We start from the raw sequence: 13,500 nt of genomic DNA on the forward strand, positions 1-13,500 counted from the left end.
TGGTCTTATTCTCTGCCTCACCAGGACCTGGTGATTTTGTTCCCCATCTGGGCCTCCATGGCCCTAGTGACTCTGGTCCTCACCCAGGCATCATTTGGACCTGGATACTCTATTCCACATCTGGGACTCACTCTGACCAGGGACCTCTGGTCCCATTCTTTTCCTCAAACTAAACTGGTTACTCTGGTTCCCCCTCTGGGCCTCACCCTTACCTGGTGACTCTGGTCACCCCTTGGGCTTCATTGGGCTTGGTGAATCTGGTCCTTAGATTGTCCTCACTTGGATCTGGTGACTGGTCGCCACCTGGGTCTCACCTGGACTCGATGAATCCTGTTTCCACCTGCGCTTCACCTGGACCTTGTGACTGTGGTCCCACCGGGTTATCACCTGAATCTGTTGGCTCTGGTTCCCATATGGGGCTCTCCTGTAACTGGTTCCTGTGGTCTCCATCTGGCCTCACCTGGAACACAATGACTCTGATCCATATTTGGGCCTCTCCTGGACCTGTTGACTCTGGTCCTTACCTGGGCATCATTGGGACCTGGATACTCTCTTATATAACTGGGCCTCACCTGGACCTGGTGATTGTGGTCCCACCTGGGCCTCACCTACCGCGGTGACTGGTACCCACAGGGACCTCACCAGGACCTGGTGACTCAGGTCCTCATATGGGCATCATGGGACCTGGTTTCTCAGTTACACATCGGGGCCTCACCTGGACCTAGTGATTCTCGTCCCGCTCTGGGCCCCATCCTGACGTGGTGTCTCTGGTCACCACCTGGATATCACCAGAACCAATGACTCTGGTCCCCCTCTGGGACTCACCCGGAGCTGGGGACATTGGTCCTCAACTGGGCCTCAACAGGACCTGGTGAATCTACTCCTCAGTTAGGCCACGTCTGGACCTTGTGACTCTTTTCCCACCTGGCATCAATGAGACATGGTTACTCTGTTCCCCACCTGGGCCTCACCTGGACATGGTATCTTTTCTCCGCACTTTGTTCTCAACTGGTCTTGATGACTCTGGTCCCCTCACCTAGGCCTCAATCTCGACCTAGTGACTGTGGTCCCCACCTGGGTCTCACCTGGACCTGGTAACACTCCTTCCCACATGAACCACACCAGGACCTGGTGACTGTGGTGTTCTTGTAGACTCACATTTACCTGGTGACTCTGGTCCCCACTAGGGCCTCACCTGGATCTGGAGACTCTGGCCTGCAGGTTGGCCTCACCTGGAACTGGTCAGAGGGATGGCCACCTGGGCCTCACACATTATTAGTGACTCAGGTCCCCACGTGGGCCTCTTGGACCTGTTGAATCTGGTCCTTACCTGGTCCTCTCCTGGACCCGGGGACTCTGGTCACCACCTGGGACTCACCTGGACCTGGTGAATCTGGTCCCCATCTGGGTCTCACCCAGTCCTGGTGATTTATTACCCACCTGGACCTGATTGCTGTGGACTCTTTCTTGGCCTCACCTGGAACTGGTGACTCTGATTCTATCTGCGCATCACCCAGACCTGGTGACTCTGGTCCTCACCTGGGCATCGTTGGTACCTTATGACTCTGTTCCACACCTGAGCCTCACCTGTACATGATGACTCTTGAAAATCTCTGGGCCTCACAATGACCTTGTGACTCTGGTCCCCATCTGGATGTCACCTGGACCAGGTGATTCTGGTACCCCTCTAGGCCTCAACCAGATCTGGTGACTCTGGTCCTCTACTGGGCCTCACTTGCACCTAATGAATATGCTCCATCTGGGCCTCATTTGGACCTGGTGACTCTGGTCCCTACCTGGGCATCATCGGGACATGTTTCCACTGCATGGCCTGAATGTTGGCCTCACCTGGATCTGGTAACTCTGGTCCCAACCAGGGCATCATCGTGACATGGTTCCTCTGCATGGCCTGCAGGTTGGCCTCACCTGGACCTGGGGAGTGTGGTTGCCACCTGGGCCTCACACATACCTGGTGACACAGGTCCCCACGTGGGCCTCACGTGGACCTGTTGAATCTTGTCCTTACCTGGTCCTCACCCGGAACTAGTAAGTCTGGTCACCACCTGGAAGTCACCTGGACCTGGTGAATCTGGTCCCCATCTGGGCCTCACCCAGTCCTGGTGAATTTGTTGCCCACCTGGACCTGATTGCTGTGGACTCCTTCTTGGTCTCACCTGGAATTTGTGACTCTGATCCTAACTGGGACTCTGCAGATCTGGTGACTCTGGTCCTCACCTGAGGACCATTTTGATCTGGATACTCGGTTCCACACCTGAGCCTCACCTGGACATGATGACTCTTGATCCCCTCTGGGCCTCACCCTGACATGGTGACTCTGGTCCCCATCTGGATGTCACCTAGACCAGGTGAATCTGGTACCCCTCTAGGGCTCAACTAGAACTGGCGACTCTGGTCCTCAACTGGGCCTCAGCGGGACTTGGTAAACATGCTCCCCACCTGCGCCTCATCTGGACCTGGTGACTCTGGTTCTACCTGGGCATCATCCGTACATGTTTACTCTATTCCCCACTGGGACTGACCTGATCCTGGTAACGCTGGTCCTGACTTTGGCCTATTCTGTACCAGGTGACTCTGGCTCGACCTGGGTCTCACCTGTAACTGGTGATACTGATCCTAAGCATGGCCTCACGTGACCTGTTGACTGTGGTTCCCATCGGGACCTCACCTGGACCTCATGTCTCTGGTCCGACTTGGGCCTCACCAGGACTTGGTGTCTCTGGTACCAACCTAGGTAGCATCAGGATATGGTTACACTGTTCACTAACAGTGACCCAGCCGGACCTATTAACTCTGGTCTTCACCTGGGCCACACCTGGACATGGTGATTCTGGTCTGCACCTGACTTCCCTGGATCTGGTGACTGTGGTCCCCACCTGAGCTTCACCTTGACTTGGGGACTCCGGTCCCCATCTGGGCCTCACCTGGTCCTGTTGACCATGGTCCTCAACTGGGCAAATTTGGGACCCGGTCACTGTGTTCCACAACTGGCCCTCACCTGGACCAGGTCACTCTGGTCCCCCTTTGGGTCTCACGTGCCCTAGTTACTGTGAACCCCACTTTGGCCTGACTTGGACCTGCTGACCCTGGTTGCCACCTGCGCCTGACCTCGAACTGTTGACTCTGGTTCTTTCATGGGCCTCCACTGTACCTGGTGATTCTTGTCACCACCTGGGTCAAACGAGGACGTGGTGACACTTGTCACCACCGGGGAATCACCTGGACCTCCTTACTGTGTTCCACACCTGGGCCTCAAGTAGACATGTTGACCATGGTCCCTAAGCTGGCCTCACATGGACCTGTTGCCTCTGATCCCCACCGGGGCCTCACGTGTACCTGGTAACACTGGTCCTCACCTGGGCGTCAACTGGACCTAGTGACTCTGGTCCCCACCTGTGCTTCACCTGGATCAGGTGACTCTGGTCCCCCCAGGACTTCACGTGGATCTGGTGACTCTGGTCCCCAACTGCACCTCTGCTGGACCTGGTGACTCTCTTTCAAACATGGACCTCACCTGGATCTGGTGACTCTGGTCCTCAGTTTGGCCTCACCTGGACCTGGCGTCTCTCGTCCCCACTTTGACTTAACTCAGAACTACTGAATCTTGCCCCACCTAGGCCGCACCCAGACATGGTGACTCTTGTCCCCAGCTATGCCTCAATTCGATCTGATGAATCTGGTCCTCACGTGGGCCTCACATGGACCTGCTACTCAGCTGGATAGAGTGGCTCTGGTTCCCACATGGGGCTCACCTGATACTGGTGACTGTGGTCTTATTCTATGCCTCACCAGGACCTAGTGATTCTGTTCCCCATCTGGGCCTGCACGGTCCTAGTGACTCTGGTCCTCTCCCAGGCATCATTGGGACCTGGATACTCTATTCCACATCTGAGACTCACTCTGACCATGGACCTCTGGTCCCATTCTGGGCCTCAAACTAAACTGGTTACTCCTGTTCCCCCTCTGGCCCTCACCCATACCTGGTGACAATGGTCACCCCTTGGGCTTCATTGGGCTTGGGGAATCTGGTCCTTAGCTTGTCCTCACTTGGATCTGGTGACTGGTCGCCACCTGGGCCTCACCTGGACTCGGTGAATCCTGTTTCCACCTGCGCCTCACCTGGACCTTGTGACTGTGGTCCCACCTGGTTCTCACCTGGGTCTCGTGGCTCTGGTTCCCATATGGGGCTCTCCTGTAACTGGTTCCTCTGGTCTCCATCTGGCCTCACCAAACACAATGACTATCATCCATATTTGAACCTCTACTGGACCTGTTGACTCTGGTCCTTACCTGGGCATCTTTGGGAGCTGGATACTCTCTTATACAACTGGGCCTCACCTGGACCTGGTGACTGTGGTCCCACCTGGCCCTCACCTGGACGAGGTGACTCGTTCCCACAGGGACCTCACCTGGACCTGGTGACTCAGGTCCTCATATGGGCATCATGGGACCTGGTTTCTCAGTTACACATCGGGGCCTCACCTGGACCTAGTGATTCTCGTACCCCTCTGGGCCTCACCCTGACGTGGTGACTCTGGTCCCCACCTGGATATCACCAGAACCGGGTGACTCTGGTCCCCCTCTGGGACTCACCCAGAACTGGGGACATTGGTCCTCAACTGGGCCTCAACAGGACCTGGTGAATCTACTCCTCACTTAGACCTCGTCTGGACCTTGTGACTCTTTTCCCACCTGGCATCAATGGGACATGGTTACTCTGTTCCCCACCTGCGCCTCACCTGGACATGATAACTTTGCTCCACACTTTGGCATCAACTTGTCCTGATGACTCTGGTCCCCCCACCTAGGACTCAATCTGGACCTGGTGACTTGGGGTCCCCACCTGGGTCTCACCTGGACCTGGTGACTCTCGTTCCCACATGAACCACACCAGGACCAGGTGACTGTGGTGTTCTTGTAGACTCACATTTACCTGGTGACTCTGGTCCCCACTAGGGCCTCACCTGGATCTGGAGACTCTGGTTCATTCTGCGCGTCACCAAGACATGGTGACTCTGGTCCTCACCTGGGCATCATTGGTACCTGGTGACTCTGTTCCACACCTGAGCCTCACCTGGACATGATGATTCTGGAACCTCTCTGGGCCTGACCCTGACCTGGTGACTCTGGTCCCCATCTGGATGTCACCTGGACCATGTGATTCTGATACCCCTCTAGGCCTCCACCAGATCTGGTGACTCTGGCCCTCAACTGGACCTCACCTGGACCTAGTGAATATACTCCATCTGGGCCTCATTTGGACCTGGTGACTCTGGTCCCTACCTGGGCATCATCTGGACATGGTTCTACTGCATGGCCTGCAGGATGTCCTCACCTGGACCTGGTAACTCTGGTCCCTACCTGGGCATCATCGGGAGATGGTTCCTCTGCATGGCCTGCATTTTGGCCTCACCTGGACCTGGTGAGTGTGGTTGCCACCTGGGCCTCACCCATACCTGGTGACACAGGTCCCTACGTGGGCCTCACTTGGACCTGGTGAATCTGGTCCTTACCTGGTCCTCACCTGCAACTAGTAACTCTGGTCACCACCTGGGAATCACCTGGACCTGGTGAATCTTCTCCCCATTGGGCCTCACTCATTCTTGGTGAATTTGTTCCCCTCCTGGACCTGATTGCTGTGCACTCTTTCTTGGCCTCATTGGAACCGATGACTCTGATCCTAACTGGGCCTTACCCAGATCTGCTGACTCTGGTCCTCACCTGTAGACCATTATGACCTGGATACTCTGTTCCACACCTGAGCCTCACCTGGACCTGATGACTCTGGATCCCCTCTGGGCCTCAGCCTGACATGGTGAATCTGGTCCCCATCTGGATGTCACCTAGACCAGGTGAATCTGGTACCCCTCTAGGCCTCAACTAGACCTGGTGACTCTGGTCCTCAACTGGGCCTCACGGGGACCTCATAAATATGCTCCCCACCTGCGACTCATCTGCACCTGGTGGCTCTGGTTCTACCTGGGCATCATCGGGACATGCTTATTCTATTCCCCACTGGGACTGTCCTGATCCTGGTAACTCTGGTCCTGACTTTGGCCTCTTCTGTACCAGGTGACTCTGGCTCCACGTGGGCCTCACCTGTCACTGGTGACTCTGATGCTAAGCATAGCCTCACCTGACATGGTGACTGTGGTTCCAATTGGGACCTCACCTGGACCTAATGTCTCTGGACCCACCTGGGCCTCACCAGGACCTGTTGTCTCTGGTACCCACCTGGGTAGCATCAGGATATGGTTATAACGTTCACTAACAGTGACCCAGCCGGACCTATTAACTCCGGTCTTCACCTGGGCCACACCTGGACATGGTGACACTTGTTCCCACCTGGGTCTCACCTGGACATGGTGAGTCGGATCCCCACCTGGTCCTCACCTGTAACTGGTGATTCTCGTTCCCTCATGGACATCATGTGGACCTGGTGGCTGCGGTGTTTCTAGCTTCTCATTTACCTCGTGACTCTGGTCCCCACCAGGGACTCACCGGGACCTGGTGAGTGTGGTTGTCACCGGCACCTAACCTGTACCTGGGGATTCTGGTCTGCACCTGAGATTACCCTGGATCTGGTGACTGTGGTCCCCACCTGGGCTTCACCTGGATTTGGGGACTCCGGTCCCCTTCTTGGCCTCACCTGGCCATGTTGACCATGGTCCTCAACTGGGCAAAATTTGGACCCGGTGACTGTGTTCCACAACTGGACCTCACCTGGACCAGGTGACTCTGGTCCCCCTGTGGGTCTCACCGTGCCCTAGTCACTGTGAAACCCACCTTGGCCTGACTTGGACCTACTGACCCTGGTTGCCACCGGCGCATGACCTCGAAATGTTGACCTGGTTCTTTCAAGGGCCTCCCCTGTACCTGGTGATCCTGGTCCCCACCTGGGACTCACCTGGACGTGGTGACTCTTGTCACCACCGGGGACTCACCTGGATCTGCTTACTGTGTTCCACACCTGGGCCTCAAGTAGAACTGTTGACCGTGGTCCCAAAGCCAGCCTCACATGGTTCTGTTGCCTCTGATCCCCACCGGGGCCTCACCTGTACCTGGTAACTCTGGTCCTCACTTGAGCCTCATCTGGACCTAGTGTGTCTGGTCCCCACCAGGGATTCACCTGGATCTGGTGACTCTGGTCTGCACCTGGTCTTCACCTGGATCTGGTGACTCTGGTCCCACCTGGACCTCTCCTGGACCTGGTGACTCTCTTTCCAACATGGACCTCACCTGGATCTGGTGACTCTGGTCCTCACCTGTGGACCACTATGACCTGGATACTCTGTTCCACACCTGAGCCTCACCTGGTCATGATGACTCTGGTCCCCCTCTGGGTCTCACCATGCCTAGTGACTGTGAACCCCACTTTGGCTTGACTTGGAACTGCTGACCCTGGTTGCCACCTGCGTCTAACCTCGAACTGTTGACTCTGGTTCTTTCAAGGGCCTCCCCTGTACCTGGTGATCCTGGTCCCCACCTGGGCCTCACCTGGACGTGGGGACTCTTGTCAACACCGGGGCCTCACCTGGACCTGCTTACTGTGTTCCACACCTGGGCCTCAAGTAGACCTGTTGACCATGGTCCCAAGCCGGCCTCACATGCACCTGTTGCCTCTCATACCCACCGGGGCCGCACGTGAACCTGGTAACTCCTGTCCTCACCTGGGCCTCATCTGGTCCTAGAGACTCTGGTCTCCAACTGGGCTTCACCTGGATCTGGTGACTCAGGTCCCAACCTGGACTTACCTGGATCCGTTGACTCTGGTCCCCACCTGGACCTCTCCTGGACCTGGTGACTCTCTTTCCAACATGGACCTCACCTGGATCTGGTGACTCTGGTCCTCAGTTTGGACTCACCTCGACCTGGTGTCTCTCGTCCCCACTTGAACCAAATAAGAACTGCTGAATCTTGCCCCAACCTAGGCCGCATCCAGACCTGGTGACTCTTGTCCCCACCTTTCCCTCAATTCCACCTGATGAATCTGGTCCTCACGTGGGCCTCACATGGACCTGGCACTCAGCTGGACCTGGGACTTAGCTGGATAGAGTGGCTCTGGTTCCCACAAGGGGTCACCTGATACTGGTGACTGTGGTTTTATTCTATGCCTCATCAGGACCTAGTGATTCTGTTCCCCATCTGGGCCTGCATGGCCCTAGTGACTCTGGTCCTCACCCAGGCACCATTGCGAGCTGGATACTCTATTCCACACTTGGGCCTCACTTTGACTAGGGACCTCTGGTCCCATTCTGGGCTTCAAACTAAAGTGGTTACTCTGGTTCCCCTCTGGGTCTCACCCTTACCTGGTGACTCTGGTCACCCCTTGGGCTTCATTTGGGCCTGGTGAATCTGGTCCTTAGGTGGTCCGCACCTGGATCTGGTGACTGGTCGCAACCTGGGCGTCTCCTGGACTTGGTGAATCCTGTTGCCACCTGCGCCTCACCTGGACCTTGTGACTGTGGTCCCACCTGGACCTCACCTGGATCTGGTGGCTCTGGTTCCGATATGGGGCTCTCCTGGACCTGGTTCCTGTGGTCTCCATCTGGCCACACCTGGAACACAATGACTCTGATCCATATTTGGGCCTCTCCTGGACCTGTTGACTCTGGTCCTTACCTGGGCATCATTGGGAGCTGGATACTCTCTTATATACCTGGGCATCACCTGGACCTGGTGACTGTGGTCCCACCTTGGCCTCACCTGGATGAGGTGACTGGTTCCCACAGGGACCTCACCTGGACCTCGTGACTCAGGTCCTCATATGAGCATCATGGGACCTGGTTTCTCCATTCCACATCGGGGTCTCAAGTGGACCTAGTGATTCTGGTCCCCCTCTGGGCCTGACCCTGACGTGGTGACTCTGGTCCCAACCTGGATATCACCAGAACCTGGTGACTGTGGTCCCCCTCTGGGATAAACCTGGAGATGGGGCACTGGTCCTCAACTGGGCCTCAACAGGACTTGGTTAATCTGCTCACTTAGGCCTCGTCTAGACCTTGTGACTCTTTTCCCACCTGGCATCAATGGGACATGGTTACTCTGTTCCCCACTGGGCCTCACCTCCACATGATAACTTTGCTCCACACTTTGGCCTCAACTGGTCCTGATGACTCTGTTCCCCCCACCTAGGCCTCAGTCTGGACCTGGTGACTGTGGTGCCCACCTGGGTCTCACCTGTAAGTGGTGATTCTCATTCCCACATGGACATCCTGTGGACCTAGTGGCTGCAGTGTTTCTAGCTTCTCATGTACCTCGTGACTCTGGTCCCCACCAGGGCCTCACCGGGACCTGGTGAGTGTGGTTGCCACCTGCACCTCACCTGGACTGGGTGATTCTGGTCTGCACCTGAGACTACCCTGGATCTGGTGACTGTGGTCCCCACCTGGTCTTCACCTGGATTTGGGGACTCCGGTCCCCTTCTGGGCCTCACCTGGCCCTGTTGACCATGGTCCTCAATTGGGCACAATTGGGGCCCGGTGACTGTGTTCCACAAATGGACCTCACCTGGACCAGGTGACTCTGGTCCCCCTCTGGTTCTCACCGTGCCCTAATGACTGTGAACCGCACTTTGGCCTGACTTGGACCTGCTGACCCTTGTTGCCACCTGCGCTTGACTTCGACCTGTTGACTCTGGTTCTTTCTTTTTTTTTTTTTTTAAATTTATTTTTTATTATTGGTGTTCTATTTACTAACATACAGAATAACCCCCAGTGCCCGTCACCCATTCACTCCCACCCCCCGCCCTCCTCCCCTACTACCACCCTTAGTTCGTTTCCCAGAGTTAGCAGTCTTTACGTTCTGGTTCCCTTTCTGATATTTCCCACACATTTCTTCCCCCTTCCCTTATATTCCCTTTCACTATTATTTATATTCCCCAAATGAATGAGAACATATGATGTTTGTCTTTCTCCGACTGACTTACTTCACTCAGCATAATACCCTCCAGTTCCATCCACGTTGAAGCATATAGTGGGTATTTGTCATTTCTAATAGCTGAGTAATATTCCATTGTATACATAAACCACATCTTCTTTATCCATTCATCTTTCGTTGGACACCGAGGCTCCTTCCACAGTTTGGCTATTGTGGCCATTGCTGCTATAAACATCGGGGTGCAGGTGTCCCGGCGTTTCATTGCATTTGTCTCTTTGGGGAAAATCCCCAACAGTGCAATTGCTGGGTCGTAGGGCAGGTATATTTTTAATTGTTTGAGGAACCTCCACACAGTTTTCCAGAGTGGCTGCACCAGTTCACATTCCCACCAACAGTGTATGAGGATTCCCTTTTCTCTGCATCCTCTCCAACATTGGTTGTTTCCTGTCTTGTTAATTTTCCCCATTCTCACTGGTGTGAGGTGGTATCTCATTGTGGTTTTGATTTGTATTTCCCTGATGGCAAGTGATGCAGAGCATTTTCTCATGTGCATGTTGGCCATGTCTATGTCTTCCTCTGTGAGATTTCTGTTCATGTCTTTTGCCCATTTCATGATTGGATTGTTTGTTTCTTTGGTGTTGAGTTTGATAAGTTCTTTATAGATCTTGGACACTAGTCCTTTATCTGATATGTCATTTGCAAATATCGTCTCCCATTCTGTAGGTTGTCTTTGAGTTTTGTTGACTGTATCCTTTGCTGTGCAAAAGCTTCTTATCTTGATGAAGTCCCATTAGTTCATTTTTGCTTTTGTTTCTTTTGCCTTCGTGGATGTATCTTGCAAGAAGTTACTATGGCCGAGTTCAAAAAGGGTGTTGCCTGTGTTCTTCTCTAGGATTTTGATGGAATCTTGTCTCACATTTAGATCTTTCATCCATTTTGAGTTTATCTTTGTGTATGGTGAAAGAGAGTGGTCTAGTTTCATTCTTCTGCATGTGGATGTCCAATTTTCCCAGCACCATTTATTGAAGAGACTGTCTTTCTTCTAATGGATAGTCTTTCCTCCTTTATCGAATGTTAGTTGCCCATAAAGTTCACGGTCCACTTCTGGATTCTCTATTCTGTTTCACTGATCTATGTGTCTGTTTTTGTGCCAGAAGACTCTAGTTCTTTCAAGGGCCTCAACTGTACCTGGTGATCCTGGTCCCCACCTGAGACTCACCGGGACGTGGTGACTCTTTTCACCACCGGGGACTCACCTGGACCTGCTTACTGTGTTACACACCAGGGCCTCAAGTAGACCTGTTGACCATGGTCCCCAAGCCGGCCTCACATGGACCTGTTGCCTCTGATCCCCACCGGGGCCTCACGTGAACTGGTAACTCTGGTTCTCACCAGAGCATCATCGGGACCTAGTGACTCTGGTCCCCACCGGGGTTTCACGTGGATCTGGTGATTCTGGTCCCCACCTGAACTTCACCAGGATCTGGTGACTCTGGTCCCCACCTGGACCTCTCTTGGACCTGGTGAATCTGGTCCTTACCTGGTCCTCTCCCAGACCCGGGGACTCTGGTCACCACCTGGGCCTCACCTGGACCTGGTGAATCTGGTCCCCATCTGGGCCTCACCCAGTCCTGGTGACTTCGTTCCACACGTGGACCTGATTGCTGTGGACTCTTTCTTGGCCTCACCTGGAACTGGTGACTCTGATCTTATTTGCGCGTCACCCAGACCTGGTGACTCTGACACTAACCTGGGCATCATTGGTACCTGGTGACTCTGTTCCACACCTGAGCCTCACCTGGACATGATGACTCTGGAACCTCTCTGGGCCTCACCCTGACCTGGTGAGGCTTGTCCCCATCTGGATGTCACCTGGACCAGGTGATTCTGTACCCCGATAGTCCTCAACCAGATCTGGTGACTCTGGTCTTCAAATGGGCCTCACCTGGACCTAGTGAATATGCTCCATCTTGGCCTCATTTGCACCTGGTGACTCTGGTCCGTACCTGGGCATCATCGGGACATGGTTCCACAGCATGGCCTGCAGTTTGCCTCACCTGGACATGGTAAATCCTGTCCCTACCTGGGCATCATCGGGACATGGTTCCTCTGCATGGCCTGCAGGTGGCCTCAACTGGACCTGTTGAGTGGGGTTGCCACCTGGGCCTCACCCATACCTGGTGACTCAGGTTCCCACGTGGGCCTCACTTGGACCTGATGAATCTTGTCCTAACCTGGTGCTCACCCGGAACTGGTAACTCTGGTCACCACCTGGGAATCACCTTGACCTGGTGAATCTCGACCCCATCTGGGCCTCACCCAGTTCTGGTGACTTTGTTCCCACCTGGACCTGATTGCTGTGGACTCCGTCTTGGCCTCACCTAGAACTGGTGACTCTGATCCTAACTGGGCCTCACCCAGATCTGGTGACTTTGGTCCTCACCTGTGGACCATTATGTCCTGGATACTCTGTTCCACACCTTACCTCACCTGGACATGATGACTCTGGATCCCCTCTGAGCCACAGCCTGACATGGTGACTCTGGTCCCCATTGAATGTCACCTAGACCAGGTGAATCTTGTACACCACTAGGCCTAAAATAGCCCGGGGGAATCTGGTCCTCAACTGGGCCTCACCAGGACCTAGTGAATATGCTCCCCACCTGCGCCTCATCTGGACGTGGTGACTCGGGTTCTACTTTGGCATCATCGGGACATGGTTACTCTATTCCCCACTGGGACTGACCTGATCCTGGTAACTCTGGTCCTGACTTTGGTCTCTTCTGTACCAGGTGACTCTGGTTCCACCTGGTCCTCACCTGTAACTGGTGACTCTGATCCTAAGCATGGCCTCACCTGACCTGGTGACTGTGGTTCCCATCGGGACCTCAACTGGACCTCATGACTCTGGTCCCACCTGGGCCTCACCAGGACCTGGTGTCTCTGGTACCCACCTGGGTAGCATCAGGATATGGTTACACTGTTCTCTAACATTGGCCCACCCGAACCTATTAACTCTAGTGTTCACCTGGGCCACACCTGGACATGGTGTCACTGGTTCCCACTTGGGTCTCACCTGGACATGGTGAGTCGGATCCCCGCCTGGTCCTCACCTGTAACTGGTGATTCTCTTTCCAGCATGGACATCATGTGGACCTGGTGGCTGCAGTGTTTCTAGCTTCTCATGTACCTCGTGACTCTGGTCCCCAACAGGGCCTCACCTGGACCTGGTGAGTGTGTTTGCCACCTGCACCTCACCTGGACCTGGTGATTCTGGTCTGCACCTGAGACTACTGTGGATCTGGTGACTGTGGTCCCCACATGGGCTTCACCTGGATTTGGGGACTCCGGTCCCCATCTGGGCCTCGCATGGCCCTGTTGACCATGGTCCTCAACTGGGCAAAATTGGGACCCGGCCATTGTGTTCCACAACTGGACCTCACCTGGATCAAGTGACTCTGGTCCCCCTCTGGATCTCACCGTGCCCTAATGACTGTGAACCCCACTTTGGCCTGACTTGCACCTGCTGACCCTGGTTGCCTCCTGCGCCTGACCATGAACTGTTGACTCTAGTACTTTCAAGGGCCTCCCCTGGTCATGGTG

This window comes from Canis aureus, chromosome 38, assembly GCF_053574225.1.
Source record: "Canis aureus isolate CA01 chromosome 38, VMU_Caureus_v.1.0, whole genome shotgun sequence".
NCBI classification, from domain to species: domain Eukaryota; kingdom Metazoa; phylum Chordata; class Mammalia; order Carnivora; family Canidae; genus Canis; species Canis aureus.